This window comes from Corticium candelabrum, chromosome 2 (genome assembly GCF_963422355.1).
Source record: "Corticium candelabrum chromosome 2, ooCorCand1.1, whole genome shotgun sequence".
In the NCBI taxonomy this organism is placed as follows: Eukaryota; Metazoa; Porifera; class Homoscleromorpha; order Homosclerophorida; family Plakinidae; genus Corticium; species Corticium candelabrum.
The window spans coordinates 6,579,325-6,589,972 of record NC_085086.1 but is presented as its reverse complement, the minus strand read 5'-3'; positions in this window follow the sequence as shown (position 1 = coordinate 6,589,972).

Sequence of the window (10,648 nt, the reverse complement as noted above, 5' to 3'; positions counted from 1 at the left end):
CAGGTCCACCTCTACTAGAGCATTGAGAGCTTGTTTTATCGGGTAATTCACTTTTTAATCGACTTCTACCCTTATTCTTTGACCAGGATGATTCTGGATGATCTAAAACGAAATCAAATGAGAGCACCTCATGTGCGGTTTATGTCAGGAGAGGTATCTATGCATTGCACACTCATGCTTGTTATTCTACTTCTTACAGCTTGTAATGGTATAGCTTTTTTGCTTTCTGAAAACAGAATCATCCTGCTTAAAGAATTTGGGTAGAAGTCAATGAAAGAGTAAATTACCCGATAAAACAAGCTCTCAATGCTCTAGTAGAGGTGGACCTGGCGAATTGGAATTGGCCGTTATTCTGCCGGTACAGTACAACATACGTAAATGTAGTAGTTTGACGCGGTACCGTCGGGGAGAGGGGCGTGTCAGCAGTACAGTACCGTACACGTACGTTCCCTAGACCCTCCCCTCCTGCCATGAGCACTGCGTGCGTGTCCACCTTTACTATTTGGTCTCGTAATTTACTTGTAGTCAGTGTTGGTTTTGTTCTCACAGCACCGGAGAGACACAGCATGAGGTTGTAGAGGTTCTATCTAAATGCGCTATCGGGTAGTGTTCTATGTGATGTACAAAATCTAGACATGAAGTGCAACTTGCAGTTGGGCCAATTGTATCTACAGTAATGACGCGACCATGCACTTCGAGTTACTACTAACTGTCTGAAGCGGCGTACAGGTTAGAAACACAGTACAGGAAACGTGCTGATGTGATTAGCAGAAACCGCGCCTACTTTAATTGAATCAGCGTATCAGCACGCGTTGGAATGCACCCCTACGCCGTCCAATGGAATTCCTACCTCGTACACTGCTACTCGTTCTTTCAATTTTCTTTTTCTGATGTACTCAAATTATTTGAGAGAACGGATGAGCGTTCAATTCCTGTTAGTTCAAATGCGGCCATCAGTTCATATATACACCTACGTCCGATTTGTCGTCGGCAAAGCAATTTCTAATATACTGCACCCAAAAATTTACAAGTTTAATATTATTAAAGTATCAAATCAAATTTTATTTTCTCAAAAAAATTATAATTTAAAATTTAATGCAAATTTTTAAAAATTGGTAACGCTAAATTGAAAATTAATAATTTCAATATAAAAATTTAAAAATTGAATTCCAAAAATTATAGATTTTAAAATTAAAAATTTGAAATTTTTAAATGGCCGAAAGACCCATTGACCTACAAGCCTCACTGCCCCTCAGTCTGTTTGGTCTAGATAACGGAATGTGAAAGAGACCAGCTATAGCTTCTGTTCCTCGTAGGAATACAAGTTTCCCCGTGTGATTTAAATAGAGTACGGTTTCTAAAATTTGCGTCTAGAGTACCTCTGCTGTTTTGTGACAATGGTCATACGGCACGCACGTTGTTGCCTTTTACAAAAATGTTGAGACTGCACATTATACGTGAAGAATTGGCTTTCAGAGGACAGTCGAAGAGGAACAAAAAATGTTGTCATTTGTGAGACATCATTTGCCGACAGCTACTAGACATCATTCGGCGACGACTAAGTCGTTCGGCGACGACTATGTCATTCGGCGACAGCTACTGGACATCACTCGGCGAAGACTAGGTCGTTCGGCGACGACTATGTCACTCGGCGACAACTATCGCCGAATGTCATAGTAGTTGTCGCCGAATTTTGACCCACATGGCGCGTGTCAAAATTCGGTGACAGCTTAGGCATATCAAAGTTCAGCAAAGTAAATAATGGCCTCTTATTGTATTAGTATCGATTCCATACATCTTTATTCAATTCTATACACATTTATTGCGTGATTTGATATGTTATTGGATGTCGTCGGTCACGTCGTCTGCGCTAATGAGGCATCGGTCTTGCTGGCCCATACCTGGTGTGTACACATCTTGTCCCGAATCATAGCCATCTGCAGATACATCTACAACGTCCACGTCGTCCTGGTCGTCGTCTACGCCGAATTCAATAATAAACGCAACTTTAATTTTATGACGGACGTCTAGGCTTACTTCCGTGACGGACGTTTATAGAATGCCGCACCTTCCGGTCGGTCGCGTTGGCACATAATATAATTCTATATATACTAGGAGAATGCAGCAGCTAGAGCTAGAGCATAGACTGCAGATACCGAATTGTAGTGATCAAATATACCCAAACGTAAGGACCGACTTCAGATACTACGAGCCGTGCTAATGCATAAAGATCAAATTCAAACCTAGCCTAGTATTTGTCTGGAACAACTCATATCATCAATAGAAATACAATTTGGATGAGAAATAATTTGATTGAAAGCCATCTCTACCAGCTACTTGAAGACATTGTAATTCAGTGGCACTCTACTCTACAGCTAAAGTGAGATCCAAAATAACTATTATAGATGGAGATAATAATATTAACTATTTAAACTATTTCAAAAGATTAACATGACCAGTAGAAGTTTGTATGTGCAGTTTTGCTTCAGAAACTGCACATTTTGAGGAGTAGTAATCAGATACGTCCACACCTAAGGGCGATTTCAAATAATCGGAGCTCAGCTATTACAAGTAGATCAAATTCAATTGCTTTCAAACTTAATGTTTATCTGGAACAACTCATGTCATCAATAGAAATACAATTTGGATGAGAACCAATTCGATTGAAAGCCATCTCTGCCAGCTACTTGAAGACATTGTAATTCAGTAGCACTCTACAGGTAAAGTGAGATCCGAAATAACTATTATAGATGGAGATATTAATATTAACTATTTAAACTGTTTCAAAAGATTAACATGATCAATAGAAGTTTGTATGTGCAGTTTTGCTTCAGAAATAGCACGTCAGAAACATAATTATGGGGTGACTCCTGGCTTTCTCCAGGTAAATCGTTAATTACAGACTAAGTCCTTTTCTAGCCACATGCAGCATCCAACAGGGTGGGTTTGTCTAATATATTTTCACTATACGCTTGCATTAATAAATATTTAATAAAAAATTAAAGAAGATTGCTCAAAAGTTGCTTGCAATTTTGATATTGTATAGGTTGAAAAAATTAGACTGATGGGTACAATTTAAAGTTATTTGTAGAATCAAACAGCACAATCAATCTTTGATCAATTTTGCTTTTCAATGCAATGAAATATGAGCATGGATGAGTGTGGTCAGGCTATACATACTGTACAATGATTTTAGCAATTGGTAATTGAATATTAGAGTGAACTGTCTGCGTGGTGTCATTATGCTGCATATCAGATGTTGTTTATTACATAACTGAACTCTCAATTTTCATTTACTATGGAGAAACAAAATTGCACCAAAATGCCACATTGTAGGCAAATTAGATATATTTCTAATGAATTAACTTCATAATACAACTTTAAGCAGCGACAACTTTCAGTAAACTGTTCAACCATTTAATTTTCTACATTTCAATGTTTTATTTTTAATTTTCAATTTTAGTTATATTTATTTTTTGTAAAATGGTTTTTCATCTTGAAATTTGATTCTTGTGATCTCTAGAGTTTTTTTTTAAAGTTTGATTTTTAAGCACCTATGTGCTCAAAACTAGAAACCGGGAACGCGCAGTTCGCTTATTCTATTTCTAACATGAATACAAATGAGAAGACTGAAGGTCGTAGAACTTATCGTCCAGTTGCTTCCAGAACACGTTCACACCAACACTGAAGTCCAATGATACGACATTATTAAACCACAAAGCTGGAATGAAGACACTAGACAAAGCGGGGGTTTCAGCGGGGCTTCCATTCGAACGCGTGTCAAAGGAGATCACATTTCCAACACACAAGCAAGTGTTTGTCTTTACTTTTCGTCATGTGCCAAACCACCTTGACCGCGGACAACTCCGCTCACGACGACAGCTCGTCGGACACGGAACTACTAATCGTATTTCCATCTGCCACAACCCAAGGTGCCCGTGCCTCCTTGTCACACAGCTTGACTGCAGATGTGAACGTACGCCCCGACAATGACAGCCCAGAGATCGCCGAGTGACACGGTAGAACTCGATCTACAATCATTGTCTAGCACTATTGAGTCTCGTAGCTACACCTAGCATTGACATAGTAGTGTACTTAGTGACTAGTTGTAGCTGACTAGCTAGGACCATGTTCTTTCAGTTGTAGCCGCACACTGTGCTACGTTAGCTAGTTGAGTTAGTTAATTGAGTTGAGTTGAGCAAATAGAGTTCAGTTGAGTTGACTTCAAATTGAGTTCAGAAGGCGTTGTAGAAAACGATGGTTTACTTGCTGAGTTGTGCGAAGTCATGCAAATGAGGAAATGTGACCTGCTATAGAGGACCACGCCCATCCGATACGGTATACGTACCGGTGTACACGTACCATATTTACGTAAAGCGACATACATGGTTCCTGTAGTCAATAGTTATAAAAATCTATCAAAATGCAAGGAAATCTTTTCCTGACCTGAAACTCGGTCTGTAGTTTAGTTAGTCGATCATTGCCATGATGAATGGTCAAACTTCATTTTTCTGGAACCACCACGTCTCCTTGGCAACGAAAACGAGGAAATTCAAAATAAAAATGACCATTCTGCATTGACAACCAGAGTTTGGGAAATTTGTAGAAACGCAAAAGACTGATAAATAGTCAGTCGGATAGCTTTCCAGAGTACACACCAACGGTAGAAATGCAAAAAAACTTGGCGAAAACGCCCCAAATCGTAGAAAAAAGGGTCCTTTCTGACATCTGTTTAGTTATACGGGAATTATGCTTCGACAGTTGAATTCAACTACCGGAAATAAGCGCAAACTCCAAGTTTCTTGCTTGTGCGGCGTTCCATCGTCACGAATTTGAGTTTAGAAGAAGCGACGTTGACGACAACGGCCATATTGAGAACAAGGGAAGTGAAGGTTTCCTACGGAGGCAGAGCTCTCTCGTTGCTGAAAGAAAGGAAATCGTAATTTTTTCGTACAAACGGTTGACGGCAACTTTTATAATACGTATTGATAACTTGACGGCGATAGTGAAGGTCAGCCATCAGAAAGTTTGTTCTCATACGCAGTCATTCTGAGTGTTTTACTCGTTGTAATGTAGCTGACTGTTGAACATGACATCTGCCCTGCTACAGAAGTCACGCCGAAGACAATAACCTATGAATCTGGGCTTAGAAAGGAAGGGCCCCATCAGAGGGGCCGACCTTGCCGTGAACCTTCATTAGCGTTAGAATCGTGAGAGATTATGTGTAACTACTGTTGCGTGTACGAACAAATTATGTGTACAAGTTATGTGTACAATACAATACTAATGTGCATTCTGTTAGCCTAAATCGTTCAAGAGTATAAAATGGCAAACTTTGGATTCCAGATTTGGTGCGGTTTTTGACGTTTCAATTTTTGAAACTTGGCATGCTTGAAGTTCCAAGATCAAACTATTTTTTGAAGTTAAAAAAGAAATTTCAAAAAATTGACCGTTACAGCCCTATAGGTAATGTTTAGGTCCCCGTAAGTGTGCCCGTGAAAGCGCGCAGTCTACTACTTAATTGTACAGTGTAGTAGGTTTACGGTTTCGATGTTTTTATTGTGTCTGGAATTTTCCTAGACAACAAACGAGTCTCTAGACTTCGTCACCACAGTTGCCATCTCGGCGATCCGCTAGAGCGGAGCCTAGCTAGATACATACATATTCGTAGCATTTCGCCTCTAACCAGTTCATCTACGGTAAAGGTAGCGTGTTGTGTACAATGCACGTACCTACACAGCTAGAGACCGCGGTATTCACTGGGACAACGTTGTGTGTCAGAGTTGTCCTCGGCCAAGAGCAGCCAACGCGGTTTAGCACGTGACGGAAAGTAAAGTAAAACAAACACTTGCTTGGGTGTTGGAAATGTGATCTCCTGACACACGCGTTCGAATGTATGCCGCCCACTGTGTCAGTGTCTCCGGTCATTTCAATTTGTAAGAAATCGAATAAGCGAACTGCGCCTTCAAGTTTCTAGTTTTGAGCACATATGTGCCTAAAAATCAAACTTTAAAAAATAAATCTAAAGATCACAAGAATCAAACATCAACTGATAAAATCATTTTACAAATAATAAAAGGAGAATAAAAATTAAAATTTACAAGTTAAAATTTAATAAATACAAAGTTTTTAAATAAGAATGCAAATAAAAATTAAAAATTGAAAAGTTAAAATTAAAAATTAAAAACATTAAAAAATTAAATAAAAATGAATAAAAGTTAAAAAATTGAAACATAAAAAATTGAAATGTAGAAATTAAATGACAGGACCATCCACTGACTGACAACTCCATGTCACACATGACCTACATATTCATGCATTTGCAGCATAAACAAATTCACGGGCTCTAACATAAATATCTACTCCCTGACAGTCAGAATCAGCCATTGGGTCTATCAGTATGACCAGATCCTGCAATTGCAAAGAAGAGAGGACGTCTTCTATCGGTGGTACTTGAACAACATCAGAATCATCTAGACCGTTCAGTGGAATGGGTCCATGTCTATCAATGCCATAACCGTCAATTGCACCCTTAAAGAGAAACAATAATCGCATAATTACAGATCACTAGGAACGACAATAGCATCACTAACAATGTCCAGGTCTTCCATATTTTGAAGTTCTGCCCCCTGCAGCATTCCTGTTATCCATACCTGAATAGGTCTACTGTTTCTAGCAGTTTGAAGTCGATGATTTTTGTAGCCGTCACAAAATTTTTTAATAGCGTGGTTTATTCTGTGCAGGTACACGTACTGTAAGCAAAATAAATCTTTGCCATTTGTTACATCAAGGAGAAACACACTCTTCTAAGTTCCGGAATAGAAAGTAGAAAAGAAAGGTACACCCTTGGAAAAGGTCTCTCCAGAAACGCTCAATCCGTTGGTTTTGCACGCTCCGTCCTGTTATCATACTGCCTCGTCCTGGTCCTCTGTGTTCTAACATAAACCTTGATATTTCTACATTTTTCATTCCTTTGTCTGACCTTACCCTTGATGGCAACCCAAACTGTCGAACAGCTTCTAGAAATGACTCCAACGCTGTTGTCGCACGGTTGTTAGTAGAGCATTTACAAAACACAGGTATTCAACTATATCTGTCTACTCCACCATGGATGATAAAATGCCATCTGCAAATACCCAACTTCAATACATATATATAAATACAGAATAGTACACTAAGTGTACAATTGAAGTTCACATGCATCTCTGATTATACTTAAATAGATGCACATAGGCAAGATTCATAATTCATTTATATCCTATTTATTATATGGTATTATATTTTATGGTATTATAGTTTATATTATATTCATGATCATATTGTATCAGTTGTCTACCGTTTTACTAGTGATTTTGAAAACCAAAAATATGCATACACAGAGAGTAAAGGACAAACCAAAAGACAGCATAAAAAAACAAACAGATAATCACAACAACACATAAAGAGACAAGAGACAGACAGACAGACAGAGAGACAAACAGACAGACAGAGAGACAAACAGACAGACAGAGAGAGAGACAAACAGACTGACAGACAGACAGACAGACAGACATCTCTCTTGCCCACCCGTGGAGCAGTGACATCGGATCTTCGCACATCTGCAGTTGTTGATGGTGGGGTTGCTGAGACTAGAGCAGACAGAAAGAAAATAAATGTAATTGACAGACAGACAGACAGACAAACAGACAGATAGACGGACAGAGACAGGCAAACAGATGATGTTCTGTTCAGTAGAAAAGACTTTCAAAAGTTACATTGGGTGCAACCCTACGTTAGCCTATGTTGGCTAGCTGAGTAAACAATACCATATGGAACATGTAATTACTGGGTAATTGACCTACTAGTTAACACTGAGCAGCGTTCACACAGCACAAGGTGCGTTCACACTATAGTTTGCAAACCATGGTGTGTTGTGTTTTGATTTGCGTGATACGAGGAAATAAATTAGCATACAGTACTAACCTGTGTTCAGACTGGACTGGGTTTGATTACCTGGTTTGTCAACCTAGCAAGCTATTGTGATCCATTGTTTGAGCAGGAATCTCTAGACATGGCGTCTGACAACAGAGTTAGAATACTCCGCATGACAAACGACACAACAGTTCGGTACTCAGTGCTAGCACTGCGATATCGACGAAAACGACGTCTTCTGTCATCTTGCACGTGCGAGATTCTTGCTGTTGACGCCCTGTGTCTAGCAGCATCCACCACAGTAAGACGATGACTTCCACTGCTACTCTCGTAGCTGTGAGCTAGGCAGACTGCTACTCTGGTTACTAGGCGCTAAACAGCTAGGAGTGTTTTGATAGCTCCAAACCAGACTCAAGTAACCGCAAACCAACCTTTGCAAGTACAGTACGGTTTGCAACGGTTTGCAAACCCAGCGCAAACCAGCATTCCATGGGGCAGGTGAAATGTTTAACACTTAACGCAATTATGATAACAAGCCCAAACCAGGCTTGCAAACCATAGTGTGAACACACCTACAGAACTAATCTAGATACTAATTATGTATAGATATCTTGTCATACTGTCTGGAAGGTTTGGAGGGTATCGTCCTCTCACTAGAAACATGATCTTTACAAGCAACATTTAGTTGTACATTCTGCACAGCAACACTAGGAGAGTAGTAAAAACGACCTCTCGTTGCCGACACGCTTTTCTCAGCCTTCTCCTTTTCCACTGAAGACGCGCCCGTGTAGCTTTGAAGCGTTTGTAGCACATTCTAGAAAACGCGTTATTCTTCGCTATGCTAGATGGCGGAGTGACCTAGTTGTACGCGGAGCGACCGAGTTCTCGCTTGCATAAAGTGGTTTAGCGTTAACCTAGGTTAGCTGACCATTAATTAAGATAAATTTGCTAGACAGCTAATGGAGTTAAATTAAAGTTAACTTAATTAAGTTAGAAACGTCGTGTGAATGCACCCTTTCATACGTACCGTATCAGCTTGTGGTTTCCGTCTACATGCCACAACGCATTAGGTCCACTGACACGGTAAACTCTCTTAGGAATTGAGGTAGCCCATCGTTCAGCAACTCCAGTCGGGTCAACTCTAGCTACCGACAGGCGTATCCTATGTCGCTGGATGATAATACCTCTTGATCGCAGCAGTCCATCCATCATACTGTATCCAGCGTCCGGAAATCCCCGTTTGATCTCTAGCACAGTTCTGTCCAGCTTAGTATCGTTTATATCTGCGTACCTTTGAGCTACCAATAGATACCATTCACGCATTCGTCTGTTGACAGTACTCCTGCACACTCCAAGTAGCTCAGCTATCGATGAAACAGAAAAGCCATGATCAACTAGAAACATCAGCTGTTCCTGCCCGATGTCCAGTCGTGGTCTACCCCTCCTCCCTGTTGCAATGGCACCAGCTGTGAACGCTCGCATATCCACTGTGTGTCCAAACGAACTGGCTATCGCGGAAAAAGCTTCTACGAGGCTTCCGATATATCGGCCTAATGAAGTCAGTCCATTCGCCTTCCACCATTCCAACAAGATGATGGTGAATGGTTTCACCAAGGAGAAGAAGATCATCAGCCTCCCCATGCACCATTGCCACTGGTTCATCAGCAGTTGTCAGCCACAAGTCAAATGTAGGCAGAAACAAACGCACTGACCGAAGAAAGCATCAATTTGTCAGATAGATAATAAGATGGGCTGGTCCTTACTTTGATGCCAACCAGCTGGGCTACACCTATGTGGTTAAGCCGACTAGCTAAATGACGTTTCACACTAGGGTTAGCGACCTTGGTTAGCAAACTTAATTATAGATAACTACCGTTTTGCAGACCTCCTGAGAGTATGTAGGTGTCATATTCTTGGTCAGCAGTAAACAGACTAGCAATTAGCGCAAACCCGGGTTTGCTAACCGAAGTGTGAATATGCCCAACGATGCAGCTATATTTGTTTACCACACAAAGGTGTTAAGTGATATTCCATTAACTGTATCATTAGAGATAATATTACAATACGAAGATGTTAGATGTAAAGGTAAAGGAACTCGAAAGCTATCAAGACGAAACACAACGGGAAGAAGAGTCAGGAATACCAACCAATTGCTCGTAAAACAAGGAGGACTGTGAGTTGATGTCACCGCAGTGAACTGTTTAGTGATCTTGCTAATTGGCTACTTTCTCTATTAGCACCATACTTGCTGTAAACCCTAACAATGCTTGATATACAAAAGCCTTATCAAACTGCCTGTGTAGTACGTACGCCGTCTGAACTGTAACTCTAGAAAATCTGGGAGCTTGCCGTTTCAAATGACACCAAGATCGTCACTGTCCGCCCTAGTGCGCAGGAGTTATTGCAGATTTTCAAAAAGTAAAGTCAGAGCGAACAGTACGTTGGTTTTTATCCTTGTTCCAGAGCAATATCATATTTCTTGCCCTCTCACCGTTTATCACACTCGCCTGCGGCTCGTGTAATAAACGGTGCTCGGGCAATAAATATGATATTGCTCTGGAACGCAGGCAATGACTTATACTTAATTAGTCGCAGTAATTAAGTAGGTGGTAATGGTACCACTAACAGTGCAGCATTGTGTTAGAAGTGTCTATAGAGACATGTGTTGTGATTTTACGGTCAGTTGTCCAGTGTACTTTGCGGTGCAATGTCAGAATCCCGCGAAAATGCAGACAGT